This window comes from Sesamum indicum, linkage group LG9, assembly GCF_026168435.1.
Source record: "Sesamum indicum cultivar Baizhima isolate 11 linkage group LG9, ASM2616843v1, whole genome shotgun sequence".
Classification (NCBI taxonomy): Eukaryota; Viridiplantae; Streptophyta; class Magnoliopsida; order Lamiales; family Pedaliaceae; genus Sesamum; species Sesamum indicum.
Window position 1 is genome coordinate 13,505,500 of NC_142665.1, and position 22,299 is coordinate 13,527,798.

Below are 22,299 nucleotides of genomic sequence, written 5' to 3' on the forward strand. Positions count from 1 at the left end.
AACCGTGCTCTTATGTGCAAAAAACAATGCGAGGTCATCCGATGTGACAGGACGTCGATATAGGTGGATTGGTTGATTAGTGGACGCTTACGGGATAGTTCAATCTGGACTATACCGGATCATAAGGGGCCATGGGGATGGAGGAAACTCTTGCGTTTGCGTACTTGGATACGATCTATCGTTGAATACCGCATTGGTGAGGGGAGTGAATTTTATTTATGGAAGGATCCATGGCACACCCTTGGACCACTCATAGACAGATTCCCACGAGGGCCTTCCAGATTGGGTATGCACGAGAATGCTACATTGAATTCAGTTATCCACGAGAATCAATGGCAGTGGCCATTGATTACGGACATGGAGTGCTTAGAGATTACTCACACACTGCCTCGTATCTATGGAGGATCAGATCGGATTATTTAGAGATTTATGAATGGGAGCCCCACCACTCAGGAGCTCTATCGGCTTATGATGCCACCGGGACCGAAAGTAGACTGGACTTCACTACTTTCAGGCCCTCTGAAGATTCCTCGTCATATGTTCATCCTGTGGCTTGCGATTCTGGAGAAGCTGGCCACAACGGATAAACCATGGTTATCCCACCTTGGGCATTGCGTACTTTGCAATGATGACATGGTCGAATCACACGACCACTTGTTCTTCCACTGAAGATTTAGTAGACGATGCATCAGCACTATACGAAGCATGGTACGATTTCAGTGGCGTAATCGGGAATGGACACAAGATATTGTATGGGGGGCACGAAAATGGCGTGGGAAACATATCATCAACAATGCATACCGTGCACTATTAGGATCGTGTGTTTATCATATTTGGAAGGAGAGGAACACTAGAAGATTTGAGCAAGTTGAGAACCCTCCTAGCATGGTAGCAAACCTGATTATGGAAGATATGCGCCAGCGCATAATTAGTCTAGAACTCCCTAGCTCTGTTAGCACACGTGCATTATATAGACTATGGTGGATACCTTGGCCTGTCGAGGGAGACACCTGACGAGGGGCATTGTTGTAATATTTTTTTCCTTCATTAATGAAAATTACATTTTACCAAAAAAATCGTGCAAAACAGCTAATCTTTTATCGTTCTTAGAATTCGACGAAGCTTGACCCAAACGTTGGTCTAGACCCAAGCATTTGTATTGTAAATTTGTTAAGCAATAGTAATAACTAGAAGTTAGTATAAAAGGGAAAAAATCTTGTTTTAGTAAAACCGTGGAAAACAGCTAAATTTTGAGCGTTCTCAGAATTCGACGAAACTTGACCCAAACGTAGGTCTAGACCCAAGAATTTGTGTTTTAAATTTTCCTAAGCAAAATAATGACCACAAGTTAGTATAAAACGAAAACAAACTTGCTTTAATAAAACCGTGCAAAACAGCTAAATTTTGAACGTTCCAGGAATTCGACGAAACTTGACCCAAACGTTGGTCTAGATCAAAGCATTTGTGTTGTAAATTTGCTAAGCGTAATAATAACTACAAGTTAGTATAAAAGGGAAACAAACATGCTTTAATAAAACCGTGCAAAACAGGTAACTTTTGAATGTTCTCAGAATTCGAGGAAACTTGAACCAAACGTTGGTCTAGATCAAAGCATTTGTGTTGTAAATTTGCTAAGCGTAATAATAACTACAAGTTAGTATAAAAGGGAAACAGACTTGGTTTAATAAAACTGTGCTAAACAGCTAAATTTTGAACGTTCTCAAAATTCGACGAAACTTGACCCAAACGTAAATCTAGACCCAAGCATTTGTATTATACATTTGCTAAGCGTAATAATAACTACAAGTTAGTATAAAAGGGAAACAAACTTGCTTTAATAAAACTGTGCTAAACAGCTAAATTTTGAACATTCTCAAAATTCGACGAAACTTGACCCAAACGTAGATCTACACCCAAGCATTTGTGTCATACATTTTTTTGGTAAATGTAAATTTCATTAATATAAGTAATGGTACAGTACGACATGTGTTCTTCAATTGGTTTCTCCCTCAACCCAAGGGATACGCCATAATCTATACAATGCTCGTGTACTGATTGTTGAAGGTAAATTGACACTAAGAATTCTGTGTTTGACATCATCAGTGATCAGGATGCTCAAAGTGGCTGGTGTCCTCTCAGTGTGTTCAAATCTCCTCAAATTCCTTTCCCTCCATATGTGGTAGACACATGCTGCAAGTAGTGTACGGTAAGAACTGCAAAAGTTATACATTTGTAGTGTACGGTAGACACATTTGTGTTATACATTTGCTAAGCGTAATAATAACTACAAGTTAGTATAAAAGGGATACAAACTTGCTTTAATAAACCGTGCAAAAGAACTGAATTTTGATCGTTCTCACAATCCGACGAGACTTGACCCAAACGTAGATCTAGACCCAAGCAACTGTGTTATGCATTTGCTAAGCGTAATAATAACTACAAGTTAGTATAAAAGGGAAACAAACTTGTTTTAATAAAACCGTGCTCTTATGTGCAAAAAACAATGCGAGGTCATCCGATGTGACAGGACGTCGATATAGGTGGATTGGTTGATTAGTGGACGCTTACGGGATAGTTCAATCTGGACTATACCGGATCATAAGGGGCCATGGGGATGGAGGAAACTCTTGCGTTTGCGTACTTGGATACGATCTATCGTTGAATACCGCATTGGTGAGGGGAGTGAATTTTATTTATGGAAGGATCCATGGCACACCCTTGGACCACTCATAGACAGATTCCCACGAGGGCCTTCCAGATTGGGTATGCACGAGAATGCTACATTGAATTCAGTTATCCACGAGAATCAATGGCAGTGGCCATTGATTACGGACATGGAGTGCTTAGAGATTACTCACACACTGCCTCGTATCTATGGAGGATCAGATCGGATTATTTAGAGATTTATGAATGGGAGCCCCACCACTCAGGAGCTCTATCGGCTTATGATGCCACCGGGACCGAAAGTAGACTGGACTTCACTACTTTCAGGCCCTCTGAAGATTCCTCGTCATATGTTCATCCTGTGGCTTGCGATTCTGGAGAAGCTGGCCACAACGGATAAACCATGGTTATCCCACCTTGGGCATTGCGTACTTTGCAATGATGACATGGTCGAATCACACGACCACTTGTTCTTCCACTGAAGATTTAGTAGACGATGCATCAGCACTATACGAAGCATGGTACGATTTCAGTGGCGTAATCGGGAATGGACACAAGATATTGTATGGGGGGCACGAAAATGGCGTGGGAAACATATCATCAACAATGCATACCGTGCACTATTAGGATCGTGTGTTTATCATATTTGGAAGGAGAGGAACACTAGAAGATTTGAGCAAGTTGAGAACCCTCCTAGCATGGTAGCAAACCTGATTATGGAAGATATGCGCCAGCGCATAATTAGTCTAGAACTCCCTAGCTCTGTTAGCACACGTGCATTATATAGACTATGGTGGATACCTTGGCCTGTCGAGGGAGACACCTGACGAGGGGCATTGTTGTAATATTTTTTTCCTTCATTAATGAAAATTACATTTTACCAAAAAAATCGTGCAAAACAGCTAATCTTTTATCGTTCTTAGAATTCGACGAAGCTTGACCCAAACGTTGGTCTAGACCCAAGCATTTGTATTGTAAATTTGTTAAGCAATAGTAATAACTAGAAGTTAGTATAAAAGGGAAAAAATCTTGTTTTAGTAAAACCGTGGAAAACAGCTAAATTTTGAGCGTTCTCAGAATTCGACGAAACTTGACCCAAACGTAGGTCTAGACCCAAGAATTTGTGTTTTAAATTTTCCTAAGCAAAATAATGACCACAAGTTAGTATAAAACGAAAACAAACTTGCTTTAATAAAACCGTGCAAAACAGCTAAATTTTGAACGTTCTCAGAATTCGACGAAACTTGACCCAAACGTTGGTCTAGATCAAAGCATTTGTGTTGTAAATTTGCTAAGCGTAATAATAACTACAAGTTAGTATAAAAGGGAAACAAACATGCTTTAATAAAACCGTGCAAAACAGGTAACTTTTGAATGTTCTCAGAATTCGAGGAAACTTGAACCAAACGTTGGTCTAGATCAAAGCATTTGTGTTGTAAATTTGCTAAGCGTAATAATAACTACAAGTTAGTATAAAAGGGAAACAGACTTGGTTTAATAAAACTGTGCTAAACAGCTAAATTTTGAACGTTCTCAAAATTCGACGAAACTTGACCCAAACGTAAATCTAGACCCAAGCATTTGTATTATACATTTGCTAAGCGTAATAATAACTACAAGTTAGTATAAAAGGGAAACAAACTTGCTTTAATAAAACTGTGCTAAACAGCTAAATTTTGAACATTCTCAAAATTCGACGAAACTTGACCCAAACGTAGATCTACACCCAAGCATTTGTGTCATACATTTTTTTGGTAAATGTAAATTTCATTAATATAAGTAATGGTACAGTACGACATGTGTTCTTCAATTGGTTTCTCCCTCAACCCAAGGGATACGCCATAATCTATACAATGCTCGTGTACTGATTGTTGAAGGTAAATTGACACTAAGAATTCTGTGTTTGACATCATCAGTGATCAGGATGCTCAAAGTGGCTGGTGTCCTCTCAGTGTGTTCAAATCTCCTCAAATTCCTTTCCCTCCATATGTGGTAGACACATGCTGCAAGTAGTGTACGGTAAGAACTGCAAAAGTTATACATTTGTAGTGTACGGTAGACACATTTGTGTTATACATTTGCTAAGCGTAATAATAACTACAAGTTAGTATAAAAGGGATACAAACTTGCTTTAATAAACCGTGCAAAAGAACTGAATTTTGATCGTTCTCACAATCCGACGAGACTTGACCCAAACGTAGATCTAGACCCAAGCAACTGTGTTATGCATTTGCTAAGCGTAATAATAACTACAAGTTAGTATAAAAGGGAAACAAACTTGTTTTAATAAAACCGTGCTCTTATGTGCAAAAAACAATGCGAGGTCATCCGATGTGACAGGACGTCGATATAGGTGGATTGGTTGATTAGTGGACGCTTACGGGATAGTTCAATCTGGACTATACCGGATCATAAGGGGCCATGGGGATGGAGGAAACTCTTGCGTTTGCGTACTTGGATACGATCTATCGTTGAATACCGCATTGGTGAGGGGAGTGAATTTTATTTATGGAAGGATCCATGGCACACCCTTGGACCACTCATAGACAGATTCCCACGAGGGCCTTCCAGATTGGGTATGCACGAGAATGCTACATTGAATTCAGTTATCCACGAGAATCAATGGCAGTGGCCATTGATTACGGACATGGAGTGCTTAGAGATTACTCACACACTGCCTCGTATCTATGGAGGATCAGATCGGATTATTTAGAGATTTATGAATGGGAGCCCCACCACTCAGGAGCTCTATCGGCTTATGATGCCACCGGGACCGAAAGTAGACTGGACTTCACTACTTTCAGGCCCTCTGAAGATTCCTCGTCATATGTTCATCCTGTGGCTTGCGATTCTGGAGAAGCTGGCCACAACGGATAAACCATGGTTATCCCACCTTGGGCATTGCGTACTTTGCAATGATGACATGGTCGAATCACACGACCACTTGTTCTTCCACTGAAGATTTAGTAGACGATGCATCAGCACTATACGAAGCATGGTACGATTTCAGTGGCGTAATCGGGAATGGACACAAGATATTGTATGGGGGGCACGAAAATGGCGTGGGAAACATATCATCAACAATGCATACCGTGCACTATTAGGATCGTGTGTTTATCATATTTGGAAGGAGAGGAACACTAGAAGATTTGAGCAAGTTGAGAACCCTCCTAGCATGGTAGCAAACCTGATTATGGAAGATATGCGCCAGCGCATAATTAGTCTAGAACTCCCTAGCTCTGTTAGCACACGTGCATTATATAGACTATGGTGGATACCTTGGCCTGTCGAGGGAGACACCTGACGAGGGGCATTGTTGTAATATTTTTTTCCTTCATTAATGAAAATTACATTTTACCAAAAAAATCGTGCAAAACAGCTAATCTTTTATCGTTCTTAGAATTCGACGAAGCTTGACCCAAACGTTGGTCTAGACCCAAGCATTTGTATTGTAAATTTGTTAAGCAATAGTAATAACTAGAAGTTAGTATAAAAGGGAAAAAATCTTGTTTTAGTAAAACCGTGGAAAACAGCTAAATTTTGAGCGTTCTCAGAATTCGACGAAACTTGACCCAAACGTAGACCCAAGAATTTGTGTTTTAAATTTTCCTAAGCAAAATAATGACCACAAGTTAGTATAAAACGAAAACAAACTTGCTTTAATAAAACCGTGCAAAACAGCTAAATTTTGAACGTTCTCAGAATTCGACGAAACTTGACCCAAACGTTGGTCTAGATCAAAGCATTTGTGTTGTAAATTTGCTAAGCGTAATAATAACTACAAGTTAGTATAAAAGGGAAACAAACATGCTTTAATAAAACCGTGCAAAACAGGTAACTTTTGAATGTTCTCAGAATTCGAGGAAACTTGAACCAAACGTTGGTCTAGATCAAAGCATTTGTGTTGTAAATTTGCTAAGCGTAATAATAACTACAAGTTAGTATAAAAGGGAAACAGACTTGGTTTAATAAAACTGTGCTAAACAGCTAAATTTTGAACGTTCTCAAAATTCGACGAAACTTGACCCAAACGTAAATCTAGACCCAAGCATTTGTATTATACATTTGCTAAGCGTAATAATAACTACAAGTTAGTATAAAAGGGAAACAAACTTGCTTTAATAAAACTGTGCTAAACAGCTAAATTTTGAACATTCTCAAAATTCGACGAAACTTGACCCAAACGTAGATCTACACCCAAGCATTTGTGTCATACATTTTTTTGGTAAATGTAAATTTCATTAATATAAGTAATGGTACAGTACGACATGTGTTCTTCAATTGGTTTCTCCCTCAACCCAAGGGATACGCCATAATCTATACAATGCTCGTGTACTGATTGTTGAAGGTAAATTGACACTAAGAATTCTGTGTTTGACATCATCAGTGATCAGGATGCTCAAAGTGGCTGGTGTCCTCTCAGTGTGTTCAAATCTCCTCAAATTCCTTTCCCTCCATATGTGGTAGACACATGCTGCAAGTAGTGTACGGTAAGAACTGCAAAAGTTATACATTTGTAGTGTACGGTAGACACATTTGTGTTATACATTTGCTAAGCGTAATAATAACTACAAGTTAGTATAAAAGGGATACAAACTTGCTTTAATAAACCGTGCAAAAGAACTGAATTTTGATCGTTCTCACAATCCGACGAGACTTGACCCAAACGTAGATCTAGACCCAAGCAACTGTGTTATGCATTTGCTAAGCGTAATAATAACTACAAGTTAGTATAAAAGGGAAACAAACTTGTTTTAATAAAACCGTGCTCTTATGTGCAAAAAACAATGCGAGGTCATCCGATGTGACAGGACGTCGATATAGGTGGATTGGTTGATTAGTGGACGCTTACGGGATAGTTCAATCTGGACTATACCGGATCATAAGGGGCCATGGGGATGGAGGAAACTCTTGCGTTTGCGTACTTGGATACGATCTATCGTTGAATACCGCATTGGTGAGGGGAGTGAATTTTATTTATGGAAGGATCCATGGCACACCCTTGGACCACTCATAGACAGATTCCCACGAGGGCCTTCCAGATTGGGTATGCACGAGAATGCTACATTGAATTCAGTTATCCACGAGAATCAATGGCAGTGGCCATTGATTACGGACATGGAGTGCTTAGAGATTACTCACACACTGCCTCGTATCTATGGAGGATCAGATCGGATTATTTAGAGATTTATGAATGGGAGCCCCACCACTCAGGAGCTCTATCGGCTTATGATGCCACCGGGACCGAAAGTAGACTGGACTTCACTACTTTCAGGCCCTCTGAAGATTCCTCGTCATATGTTCATCCTGTGGCTTGCGATTCTGGAGAAGCTGGCCACAACGGATAAACCATGGTTATCCCACCTTGGGCATTGCGTACTTTGCAATGATGACATGGTCGAATCACACGACCACTTGTTCTTCCACTGAAGATTTAGTAGACGATGCATCAGCACTATACGAAGCATGGTACGATTTCAGTGGCGTAATCGGGAATGGACACAAGATATTGTATGGGGGGCACGAAAATGGCGTGGGAAACATATCATCAACAATGCATACCGTGCACTATTAGGATCGTGTGTTTATCATATTTGGAAGGAGAGGAACACTAGAAGATTTGAGCAAGTTGAGAACCCTCCTAGCATGGTAGCAAACCTGATTATGGAAGATATGCGCCAGCGCATAATTAGTCTAGAACTCCCTAGCTCTGTTAGCACACGTGCATTATATAGACTATGGTGGATACCTTGGCCTGTCGAGGGAGACACCTGACGAGGGGCATTGTTGTAATATTTTTTTCCTTCATTAATGAAAATTACATTTTACCAAAAAAATCGTGCAAAACAGCTAATCTTTTATCGTTCTTAGAATTCGACGAAGCTTGACCCAAACGTTGGTCTAGACCCAAGCATTTGTATTGTAAATTTGTTAAGCAATAGTAATAACTAGAAGTTAGTATAAAAGGGAAAAAATCTTGTTTTAGTAAAACCGTGGAAAACAGCTAAATTTTGAGCGTTCTCAGAATTCGACGAAACTTGACCCAAACGTAGGTCTAGACCCAAGAATTTGTGTTTTAAATTTTCCTAAGCAAAATAATGACCACAAGTTAGTATAAAACGAAAACAAACTTGCTTTAATAAAACCGTGCAAAACAGCTAAATTTTGAACGTTCTCAGAATTCGACGAAACTTGACCCAAACGTTGGTCTAGATCAAAGCATTTGTGTTGTAAATTTGCTAAGCGTAATAATAACTACAAGTTAGTATAAAAGGGAAACAAACATGCTTTAATAAAACCGTGCAAAACAGGTAACTTTTGAATGTTCTCAGAATTCGAGGAAACTTGAACCAAACGTTGGTCTAGATCAAAGCATTTGTGTTGTAAATTTGCTAAGCGTAATAATAACTACAAGTTAGTATAAAAGGGAAACAGACTTGGTTTAATAAAACTGTGCTAAACAGCTAAATTTTGAACGTTCTCAAAATTCGACGAAACTTGACCCAAACGTAAATCTAGACCCAAGCATTTGTATTATACATTTGCTAAGCGTAATAATAACTACAAGTTAGTATAAAAGGGAAACAAACTTGCTTTAATAAAACTGTGCTAAACAGCTAAATTTTGAACATTCTCAAAATTCGACGAAACTTGACCCAAACGTAGATCTACACCCAAGCATTTGTGTCATACATTTTTTTGGTAAATGTAAATTTCATTAATATAAGTAATGGTACAGTACGACATGTGTTCTTCAATTGGTTTCTCCCTCAACCCAAGGGATACGCCATAATCTATACAATGCTCGTGTACTGATTGTTGAAGGTAAATTGACACTAAGAATTCTGTGTTTGACATCATCAGTGATCAGGATGCTCAAAGTGGCTGGTGTCCTCTCAGTGTGTTCAAATCTCCTCAAATTCCTTTCCCTCCATATGTGGTAGACACATGCTGCAAGTAGTGTACGGTAAGAACTGCAAAAGTTATACATTTGTAGTGTACGGTAGACACATTTGTGTTATACATTTGCTAAGCGTAATAATAACTACAAGTTAGTATAAAAGGGATACAAACTTGCTTTAATAAACCGTGCAAAAGAACTGAATTTTGATCGTTCTCACAATCCGACGAGACTTGACCCAAACGTAGATCTAGACCCAAGCAACTGTGTTATGCATTTGCTAAGCGTAATAATAACTACAAGTTAGTATAAAAGGGAAACACACTTGTTTTAATAAAACCGTGCTCTTATGTGCAAAAAACAATGCGAGGTCATCCGATGTGACAGGACGTCGATATAGGTGGATTGGTTGATTAGTGGACGCTTACGGGATAGTTCAATCTGGACTATACCGGATCATAAGGGGCCATGGGGATGGAGGAAACTCTTGCGTTTGCGTACTTGGATACGATCTATCGTTGAATACCGCATTGGTGAGGGGAGTGAATTTTATTTATGGAAGGATCCATGGCACACCCTTGGACCACTCATAGACAGATTCCCACGAGGGCCTTCCAGATTGGGTATGCACGAGAATGCTACATTGAATTCAGTTATCCACGAGAATCAATGGCAGTGGCCATTGATTACGGACATGGAGTGCTTAGAGATTACTCACACACTGCCTCGTATCTATGGAGGATCAGATCGGATTATTTAGAGATTTATGAATGGGAGCCCCACCACTCAGGAGCTCTATCGGCTTATGATGCCACCGGGACCGAAAGTAGACTGGACTTCACTACTTTCAGGCCCTCTGAAGATTCCTCGTCATATGTTCATCCTGTGGCTTGCGATTCTGGAGAAGCTGGCCACAACGGATAAACCATGGTTATCCCACCTTGGGCATTGCGTACTTTGCAATGATGACATGGTCGAATCACACGACCACTTGTTCTTCCACTGAAGATTTAGTAGACGATGCATCAGCACTATACGAAGCATGGTACGATTTCAGTGGCGTAATCGGGAATGGACACAAGATATTGTATGGGGGGCACGAAAATGGCGTGGGAAACATATCATCAACAATGCATACCGTGCACTATTAGGATCGTGTGTTTATCATATTTGGAAGGAGAGGAACACTAGAAGATTTGAGCAAGTTGAGAACCCTCCTAGCATGGTAGCAAACCTGATTATGGAAGATATGCGCCAGCGCATAATTAGTCTAGAACTCCCTAGCTCTGTTAGCACACGTGCATTATATAGACTATGGTGGATACCTTGGCCTGTCGAGGGAGACACCTGACGAGGGGCATTGTTGTAATATTTTTTTCCTTCATTAATGAAAATTACATTTTACCAAAAAAATCGTGCAAAACAGCTAATCTTTTATCGTTCTTAGAATTCGACGAAGCTTGACCCAAACGTTGGTCTAGACCCAAGCATTTGTATTGTAAATTTGTTAAGCAATAGTAATAACTAGAAGTTAGTATAAAAGGGAAAAAATCTTGTTTTAGTAAAACCGTGGAAAACAGCTAAATTTTGAGCGTTCTCAGAATTCGACGAAACTTGACCCAAACGTAGGTCTAGACCCAAGAATTTGTGTTTTAAATTTTCCTAAGCAAAATAATGACCACAAGTTAGTATAAAACGAAAACAAACTTGCTTTAATAAAACCGTGCAAAACAGCTAAATTTTGAACGTTCTCAGAATTCGACGAAACTTGACCCAAACGTTGGTCTAGATCAAAGCATTTGTGTTGTAAATTTGCTAAGCGTAATAATAACTACAAGTTAGTATAAAAGGGAAACAAACATGCTTTAATAAAACCGTGCAAAACAGGTAACTTTTGAATGTTCTCAGAATTCGAGGAAACTTGAACCAAACGTTGGTCTAGATCAAAGCATTTGTGTTGTAAATTTGCTAAGCGTAATAATAACTACAAGTTAGTATAAAAGGGAAACAGACTTGGTTTAATAAAACTGTGCTAAACAGCTAAATTTTGAACGTTCTCAAAATTCGACGAAACTTGACCCAAACGTAAATCTAGACCCAAGCATTTGTATTATACATTTGCTAAGCGTAATAATAACTACAAGTTAGTATAAAAGGGAAACAAACTTGCTTTAATAAAACTGTGCTAAACAGCTAAATTTTGAACATTCTCAAAATTCGACGAAACTTGACCCAAACGTAGATCTACACCCAAGCATTTGTGTCATACATTTTTTTGGTAAATGTAAATTTCATTAATATAAGTAATGGTACAGTACGACATGTGTTCTTCAATTGGTTTCTCCCTCAACCCAAGGGATACGCCATAATCTATACAATGCTCGTGTACTGATTGTTGAAGGTAAATTGACACTAAGAATTCTGTGTTTGACATCATCAGTGATCAGGATGCTCAAAGTGGCTGGTGTCCTCTCAGTGTGTTCAAATCTCCTCAAATTCCTTTCCCTCCATATGTGGTAGACACATGCTGCAAGTAGTGTACGGTAAGAACTGCAAAAGTTATACATTTGTAGTGTACGGTAGACACATTTGTGTTATACATTTGCTAAGCGTAATAATAACTACAAGTTAGTATAAAAGGGATACAAACTTGCTTTAATAAACCGTGCAAAAGAACTGAATTTTGATCGTTCTCACAATCCGACGAGACTTGACCCAAACGTAGATCTAGACCCAAGCAACTGTGTTATGCATTTGCTAAGCGTAATAATAACTACAAGTTAGTATAAAAGGGAAACAAACTTGTTTTAATAAAACCGTGCTCTTATGTGCAAAAAACAATGCGAGGTCATCCGATGTGACAGGACGTCGATATAGGTGGATTGGTTGATTAGTGGACGCTTACGGGATAGTTCAATCTGGACTATACCGGATCATAAGGGGCCATGGGGATGGAGGAAACTCTTGCGTTTGCGTACTTGGATACGATCTATCGTTGAATACCGCATTGGTGAGGGGAGTGAATTTTATTTATGGAAGGATCCATGGCACACCCTTGGACCACTCATAGACAGATTCCCACGAGGGCCTTCCAGATTGGGTATGCACGAGAATGCTACATTGAATTCAGTTATCCACGAGAATCAATGGCAGTGGCCATTGATTACGGACATGGAGTGCTTAGAGATTACTCACACACTGCCTCGTATCTATGGAGGATCAGATCGGATTATTTAGAGATTTATGAATGGGAGCCCCACCACTCAGGAGCTCTATCGGCTTATGATGCCACCGGGACCGAAAGTAGACTGGACTTCACTACTTTCAGGCCCTCTGAAGATTCCTCGTCATATGTTCATCCTGTGGCTTGCGATTCTGGAGAAGCTGGCCACAACGGATAAACCATGGTTATCCCACCTTGGGCATTGCGTACTTTGCAATGATGACATGGTCGAATCACACGACCACTTGTTCTTCCACTGAAGATTTAGTAGACGATGCATCAGCACTATACGAAGCATGGTACGATTTCAGTGGCGTAATCGGGAATGGACACAAGATATTGTATGGGGGGCACGAAAATGGCGTGGGAAACATATCATCAACAATGCATACCGTGCACTATTAGGATCGTGTGTTTATCATATTTGGAAGGAGAGGAACACTAGAAGATTTGAGCAAGTTGAGAACCCTCCTAGCATGGTAGCAAACCTGATTATGGAAGATATGCGCCAGCGCATAATTAGTCTAGAACTCCCTAGCTCTGTTAGCACACGTGCATTATATAGACTATGGTGGATACCTTGGCCTGTCGAGGGAGACACCTGACGAGGGGCATTGTTGTAATATTTTTTTCCTTCATTAATGAAAATTACATTTTACCAAAAAAATCGTGCAAAACAGCTAATCTTTTATCGTTCTTAGAATTCGACGAAGCTTGACCCAAACGTTGGTCTAGACCCAAGCATTTGTATTGTAAATTTGTTAAGCAATAGTAATAACTAGAAGTTAGTATAAAAGGGAAAAAATCTTGTTTTAGTAAAACCGTGGAAAACAGCTAAATTTTGAGCGTTCTCAGAATTCGACGAAACTTGACCCAAACGTAGACCCAAGAATTTGTGTTTTAAATTTTCCTAAGCAAAATAATGACCACAAGTTAGTATAAAACGAAAACAAACTTGCTTTAATAAAACCGTGCAAAACAGCTAAATTTTGAACGTTCTCAGAATTCGACGAAACTTGACCCAAACGTTGGTCTAGATCAAAGCATTTGTGTTGTAAATTTGCTAAGCGTAATAATAACTACACGTTAGTATAAAAGGGAAACAAACATGCTTTAATAAAACCGTGCAAAACAGGTAACTTTTGAATGTTCTCAGAATTCGAGGAAACTTGAACCAAACGTTGGTCTAGATCAAAGCATTTGTGTTGTAAATTTGCTAAGCGTAATAATAACTACAAGTTAGTATAAAAGGGAAACAGACTTGGTTTAATAAAACTGTGCTAAACAGCTAAGTTTTGAACGTTCTCAAAATTCGACGAAACTTGACCCAAACGTAAATCTAGACCCAAGCATTTGTATTATACATTTGCTAAGCGTAATAATAACTACAAGTTAGTATAAAAGGGAAACAAACTTGCTTTAATAAAACTGTGCTAAACAGCTAAATTTTGAACATTCTCAAAATTCGACGAAACTTGACCCAAACGTAGATCTACACCCAAGCATTTGTGTCATACATTTTTTTGGTAAATGTAAATTTCATTAATATAAGTAATGGTACAGTACGACATGTGTTCTTCAATTGGTTTCTCCCTCAACCCAAGGGATACGCCATAATCTATACAATGCTCGTGTACTGATTGTTGAAGGTAAATTGACACTAAGAATTCTGTGTTTGACATCATCAGTGATCAGGATGCTCAAAGTGGCTGGTGTCCTCTCAGTGTGTTCAAATCTCCTCAAATTCCTTTCCCTCCATATGTGGTAGACACATGCTGCAAGTAGTGTACGGTAAGAACTGCAAAAGTTATACATTTGTAGTGTACGGTAGACACATTTGTGTTATACATTTGCTAAGCGTAATAATAACTACAAGTTAGTATAAAAGGGATACAAACTTGCTTTAATAAACCGTGCAAAAGAACTGAATTTTGATCGTTCTCACAATCCGACGAGACTTGACCCAAACGTAGATCTAGACCCAAGCAACTGTGTTATGCATTTGCTAAGCGTAATAATAACTACAAGTTAGTATAAAAGGGAAACAAACTTGTTTTAATAAAACCGTGCTCTTATGTGCAAAAAACAATGCGAGGTCATCCGATGTGACAGGACGTCGATATAGGTGGATTGGTTGATTAGTGGACGCTTACGGGATAGTTCAATCTGGACTATACCGGATCATAAGGGGCCATGGGGATGGAGGAAACTCTTGCGTTTGCGTACTTGGATACGATCTATCGTTGAATACCGCATTGGTGAGGGGAGTGAATTTTATTTATGGAAGGATCCATGGCACACCCTTGGACCACTCATAGACAGATTCCCACGAGGGCCTTCCAGATTGGGTATGCACGAGAATGCTACATTGAATTCAGTTATCCACGAGAATCAATGGCAGTGGCCATTGATTACGGACATGGAGTGCTTAGAGATTACTCACACACTGCCTCGTATCTATGGAGGATCAGATCGGATTATTTAGAGATTTATGAATGGGAGCCCCACCACTCAGGAGCTCTATCGGCTTATGATGCCACCGGGACCGAAAGTAGACTGGACTTCACTACTTTCAGGCCCTCTGAAGATTCCTCGTCATATGTTCATCCTGTGGCTTGCGATTCTGGAGAAGCTGGCCACAACGGATAAACCATGGTTATCCCACCTTGGGCATTGCGTACTTTGCAATGATGACATGGTCGAATCACACGACCACTTGTTCTTCCACTGAAGATTTAGTAGACGATGCATCAGCACTATACGAAGCATGGTACGATTTCAGTGGCGTAATCGGGAATGGACACAAGATATTGTATGGGGGGCACGAAAATGGCGTGGGAAACATATCATCAACAATGCATACCGTGCACTATTAGGATCGTGTGTTTATCATATTTGGAAGGAGAGGAACACTAGAAGATTTGAGCAAGTTGAGAACCCTCCTAGCATGGTAGCAAACCTGATTATGGAAGATATGCGCCAGCGCATAATTAGTCTAGAACTCCCTAGCTCTGTTAGCACACGTGCATTATATAGACTATGGTGGATACCTTGGCCTGTCGAGGGAGACACCTGACGAGGGGCATTGTTGTAATATTTTTTTCCTTCATTAATGAAAATTACATTTTACCAAAAAAATCGTGCAAAACAGCTAATCTTTTATCGTTCTTAGAATTCGACGAAGCTTGACCCAAACGTTGGTCTAGACCCAAGCATTTGTATTGTAAATTTGTTAAGCAATAGTAATAACTAGAAGTTAGTATAAAAGGGAAAAAATCTTGTTTTAGTAAAACCGTGGAAAACAGCTAAATTTTGAGCGTTCTCAGAATTCGACGAAACTTGACCCAAACATAGACCCAAGAATTTGTGTTTTAAATTTTCCTAAGCAAAATAATGACCACAAGTTAGTATAAAACGAAAACAAACTTGCTTTAATAAAACCGTGCAAAACAGCTAAATTTTGAACGTTCTCAGAATTCGACGAAACTTGACCCAAACGTTGGTCTAGATCAAAGCATTTGTGTTGTAAATTTGCTAAGCGTAATAATAACTACACGTTAGTATAAAAGGGAAACAAACATGCTTTAATAAAACCGTGCAAAACAGGTAACTTTTGAATGTTCTCAGAATTCGAGGAAACTTGAACCAAACGTTGGTCTAGATCAAAGCATTTGTGTTGTAAATTTGCTAAGCGTAATAATAACTACAAGTTAGTATAAAAGGGAAACAGACTTGGTTTAATAAAACTGTGCTAAACAGCTAAGTTTTGAACGTTCTCAAAATTCGACGAAACTTGACCCAAACGTAAATCTAGACCCAAGCATTTGTATTATACATTTGCTAAGCGTAATAATAACTACAAGTTAGTATAAAAGGGAAACAAACTTGCTTTAATAAAACTGTGCTAAACAGCTAAATTTTGAACATTCTCAAAATTCGACGAAACTTGACCCAAACGTAGATCTACACCCAAGCATTTGTGTCATACATTTTTTTGGTAAATGTAAATTTCATTAATATAAGTAATGGTACAGTACGACATGTGTTCTTCAATTGGTTTCTCCCTCAACCCAAGGGATACGCCATAATCTATACAATGCTCGTGTACTGATTGTTGAAGGTAAATTGACACTAAGAATTCTGTGTTTGACATCATCAGTGATCAGGATGCTCAAAGTGGCTGGTGTCCTCTCAGTGTGTTCAAATCTCCTCAAATTCCTTTCCCTCCATATGTGGTAGACACATGCTGCAAGTAGTGTACGGTAAGAACTGCAAAAGTTATACATTTGTAGTGTACGGTAGACACATTTGTGTTATACATTTGCTAAGCGTAATAATAACTACAAGTTAGTATAAAAGGGATACAAACTTGCTTTAATAAACCGTGCAAAAGAACTGAATTTTGATCGTTCTCACAATCCGACGAGACTTGACCCAAACGTAGATCTAGACCCAAGCAACTGTGTTATGCATTTGCTAAGCGTAATAATAACTACAAGTTAGTATAAAAGGGAAACAAACTTGTTTTAATAAAACCGTGCTCTTATGTGCAAAAAACAATGCGAGGTCATCCGATGTGACAGGACGTCGATATAGGTGGATTGGTTGATTAGTGGACGCTTACGGGATAGTTCAATCTGGACTATACCGGATCATAAGGGGCCATGGGGATGGAGGAAACTCTTGCGTTTGCGTACTTGGATACGATCTATCGTTGAATACCGCATTGGTGAGGGGAGTGAATTTTATTTATGGAAGGATCCATGGCACACCCTTGGACCACTCATAGACAGATTCCCACGAGGGCCTTCCAGATTGGGTATGCACGAGAATGCTACATTGAATTCAGTTATCCACGAGAATCAATGGCAGTGGCCATTGATTACGGACATGGAGTGCTTAGAGATTACTCACACACTGCCTCGTATCTATGGAGGATCAGATCGGATTATTTAGAGATTTATGAATGGGAGCCCCACCACTCAGGAGCTCTATCGGCTTATGATGCCACCGGGACCGAAAGTAGACTGGACTTCACTACTTTCAGGCCCTCTGAAGATTCCTCGTCATATGTTCATCCTGTGGCTTGCGATTCTGGAGAAGCTGGCCACAACGGATAAACCATGGTTATCCCACCTTGGGCATTGCGTACTTTGCAATGATGACATGGTCGAATCACACGACCACTTGTTCTTCCACTGAAGATTTAGTAGACGATGCATCAGCACTATACGAAGCATGGTACGATTTCAGTGGCGTAATCGGGAATGGACACAAGATATTGTATGGGGGGCACGAAAATGGCGTGGGAAACATATCATCAACAATGCATACCGTGCACTATTAGGATCGTGTGTTTATCGTATTTGGAAGGAGAGGAACACTAGAAGATTTGAGCAAGTTGAGAACCCTCCTAGCATGGTAGCAAACCTGATTATGGAAGATATGCGCCAGCGCATAATTAGTCTAGAACTCCCTAGCTCTGTTAGCACACGTGCATTATATAGACTATGGTGGATACCTTGGCCTGTCGAGGGAGACACCTGACGAGGGGCATTGTTGTAATATTTTTTTCCTTCATTAATGAAAATTACATTTTACCAAAAAAATCGTGCAAAACAGCTAATCTTTTATCGTTCTTAGAATTCGACGAAGCTTGACCCAAACGTTGGTCTAGACCCAAGCATTTGTATTGTAAATTTGTTAAGCAATAGTAATAACTAGAAGTTAGTATAAAAGGGAAAAAATCTTGTTTTAGTAAAACCGTGGAAAACAGCTAAATTTTGAGCGTTCTCAGAATTCGACGAAACTTGACCCAAACGTAGGTCTAGACCCAAGAATTTGTGTTTTAAATTTTCCTAAGCAAAATAATGACTACAAGTTAGTATAAAACGAAAACAAACTTGCTTTAATAAAACCGTGCAAAACAGCTAAATTTTGAACGTTCTCAGAATTCGACGAAACTTGACCCAAACGTTGGTCTAGATCAAAGCATTTGTGTTGTAAATTTGCTAAGCGTAATAATAACTACAAGTTAGTATAAAAGGGAAACAAACATGCTTTAATAAAACCGTGCAAAACAGGTAACTTTTGAATGTTCTCAGAATTCGAGGAAACTTGAACCAAACGTTGGTCTAGATCAAAGCATTTGTGTTGTAAATTTGCTAAGCGTAATAATAACTACAAGTTAGTATAAAAGGGAAACAGACTTGGTTTAATAAAACTGTGCTAAACAGCTAAATTTTGAACGTTCTCAAAATTCGACGAAACTTGACCCAAACGTAAATCTAGACCCAAGCATTTGTATTATACATTTGCTAAGCGTAATAATAACTACAAGTTAGTATAAAAGGGAAACAAACTTGCTTTAATAAAACTGTGCTAAACAGCTAAATTTTGAACATTCTCAAAATTCGACGAAACTTGACCCAAACGTAGATCTACACCCAAGCATTTGTGTCATACATTTTTTTGGTAAATGTAAATTTCATTAATATAAGTAATGGTACAGTACGACATGTGTTCTTCAATTGGTTTCTCCCTCAACCCAAGGGATACGCCATAATCTATACAATGCTCGTGTACTGATTGTTGAAGGTAAATTGACACTAAGAATTCTGTGTTTGATATCATCAGTGATCAGGATGCTCAAAGTGGCTGGTGTCCTCTCAGTGTGTTCAAATCTCCTCAAATTCCTTTCCCTCCATATGTGGTAGACACATGCTGCAAGTAGTGTACGGTAAGAACTGCAAAAGTTATACATTTGTAGTGTACGGTAGACACATTTGTGTTATACATTTGCTAAGCGTAATAATAACTACAAGTTAGTATAAAAGGGATACAAACTTGCTTTAATAAACCGTGCAAAAGAACTGAATTTTGATCGTTCTCACAATCCGACGAGACTTGACCCAAACGTAGATCTAGACCCAAGCAACTGTGTTATGCATTTGCTAAGCGTAATAATAACTACAAGTTAGTATAAAAGGGAAACAAACTTGTTTTAATAAAACCGTGCTCTTATGTGCAAAAAACAATGCGAGGTCATCCGATGTGACAGGACGTCGATATAGGTGGATTGGTTGATTAGTGGACGCTTACGGGATAGTTCAATCTGGACTATACCGGATCATAAGGGGCCATGGGGATGGAGGAAACTCTTGCGTTTGCGTACTTGGATACGATCTATCGTTGAATACCGCATTGGTGAGGGGAGTGAATTTTATTTATGGAAGGATCCATGGCACACCCTTGGACCACTCATAGACAGATTCCCACGAGGGCCTTCCAGATTGGGTATGCACGAGAATGCTACATTGAATTCAGTTATCCACGAGAATCAATGGCAGTGGCCATTGATTACGGACATGGAGTGCTTAGAGATTACTCACACACTGCCTCGTATCTATGGAGGATCAGATCGGATTATTTAGAGATTTATGAATGGGAGCCCCACCACTCAGGAGCTCTATCGGCTTATGATGCCACCGGGACCGAAAGTAGACTGGACTTCACTACTTTCAGGCCCTCTGAAGATTCCTCGTCATATGTTCATCCTGTGGCTTGCGATTCTGGAGAAGCTGGCCACAACGGATAAACCATGGTTATCCCACCTTGGGCATTGCGTACTTTGCAATGATGACATGGTCGAATCACACGACCACTTGTTCTTCCACTGAAGATTTAGTAGACGATGCATCAGCACTATACGAAGCATGGTACGATTTCAGTGGCGTAATCGGGAATGGACACAAGATATTGTATGGGGGGCACGAAAATGGCGTGGGAAACATATCATCAACAATGCATACCGTGCACTATTAGGATCGTGTGTTTATCATATTTGGAAGGAGAGGAACACTAGAAGATTTGAGCAAGTTGAGAACCCTCCTAGCATGGTAGCAAACCTGATTATGGAAGATATGCGCCAGCGCATAATTAGTCTAGAACTCCCTAGCTCTGTTAGCACACGTGCATTATATAGACTATGGTGGATACCTTGGCCTGTCGAGGGAGACACCTGACGAGGGGCATTGTTGTAATATTTTTTTCCTTCATTAATGAAAATTACATTTTACCAAAAAAATCGTGCAAAACAGCTAATCTTTTATCGTTCTTAGAATTCGACGAAGCTTGACCCAAACGTTGGTCTAGACCCAAGCATTTGTATTGTAAATTTGTTAAGCAATAGTAATAACTAGAAGTTAGTATAAAAGGGAAAAAATCTTGTTTTAGTAAAACCGTGGAAAACAGCTAAATTTTGAGCGTTCTCAGAATTCGACGAAACTTGACCCAAACGTAGACCCAAGAATTTGTGTTTTAAATTTTCCTAAGCAAAATAATGACCACAAGTTAGTATAAAACGAAAACAAACTTGCTTTAATAAAACCGTGCAAAACAGCTAAATTTTGAACGTTCTCAGAATTCGACGAAACTTGACCCAAACGTTGGTCTAGATCAAAGCATTTGTGTTGTAAATTTGCTAAGCGTAATAATAACTACAAGTTAGTATAAAAGGGAAACAAACATGCTTTAATAAAACCGTGCAAAACAGGTAACTTTTGAATGTTCTCAGAATTCGAGGAAACTTGAACCAAACGTTGGTCTAGATCAAAGCATTTGTGTTGTAAATTTGCTAAGCGTAATAATAACTACAAGTTAGTATAAAAGGGAAACAGACTTGGTTTAATAAAACTGTGCTAAACAGCTAAATTTTGAACGTTCTCAAAATTCGACGAAACTTGACCCAAACGTAAATCTAGACCCAAGCATTTGTATTATACATTTGCTAAGCGTAATAATAACTACAAGTTAGTATAAAAGGGAAACAAACTTGCTTTAATAAAACTGTGCTAAACAGCTAAATTTTGAACATTCTCAAAATTCGACGAAACTTGACCCAAACGTAGATCTACACCCAAGCATTTGTGTCATACATTTTTTTGGTAAATGTAAATTTCATTAATATAAGTAATGGTACAGTACGACATGTGTTCTTCAATTGGTTTCTCCCTCAACCCAAGGGATACGCCATAATCTATACAATGCTCGTGTACTGATTGTTGAAGGTAAATTGACACTAAGAATTCTGTGTTTGACATCATCAGTGATCAGGATGCTCAAAGTGGCTGGTGTCCTCTCAGTGTGTTCAAATCTCCTCAAATTCCTTTCCCTCCATATGTGGTAGACACATGCTGCAAGTAGTGTACGGTAAGAACTGCAAAAGTTATACATTTGTAGTGTACGGTAGACACATTTGTGTTATACATTTGCTAAGCGTAATAATAACTACAAGTTAGTATAAAAGGGATACAAACTTGCTTTAATAAACCGTGCAAAAGAACTGAATTTTGATCGTTCTCACAATCCGACGAGACTTGACCCAAACGTAGATCTAGACCCAAGCAACTGTGTTATGCATTTGCTAAGCGTAATAATAACTACAAGTTAGTATAAAAGGGAAACAAACTTGTTTTAATAAAACCGTGCTCTTATGTGCAAAAAACAATGC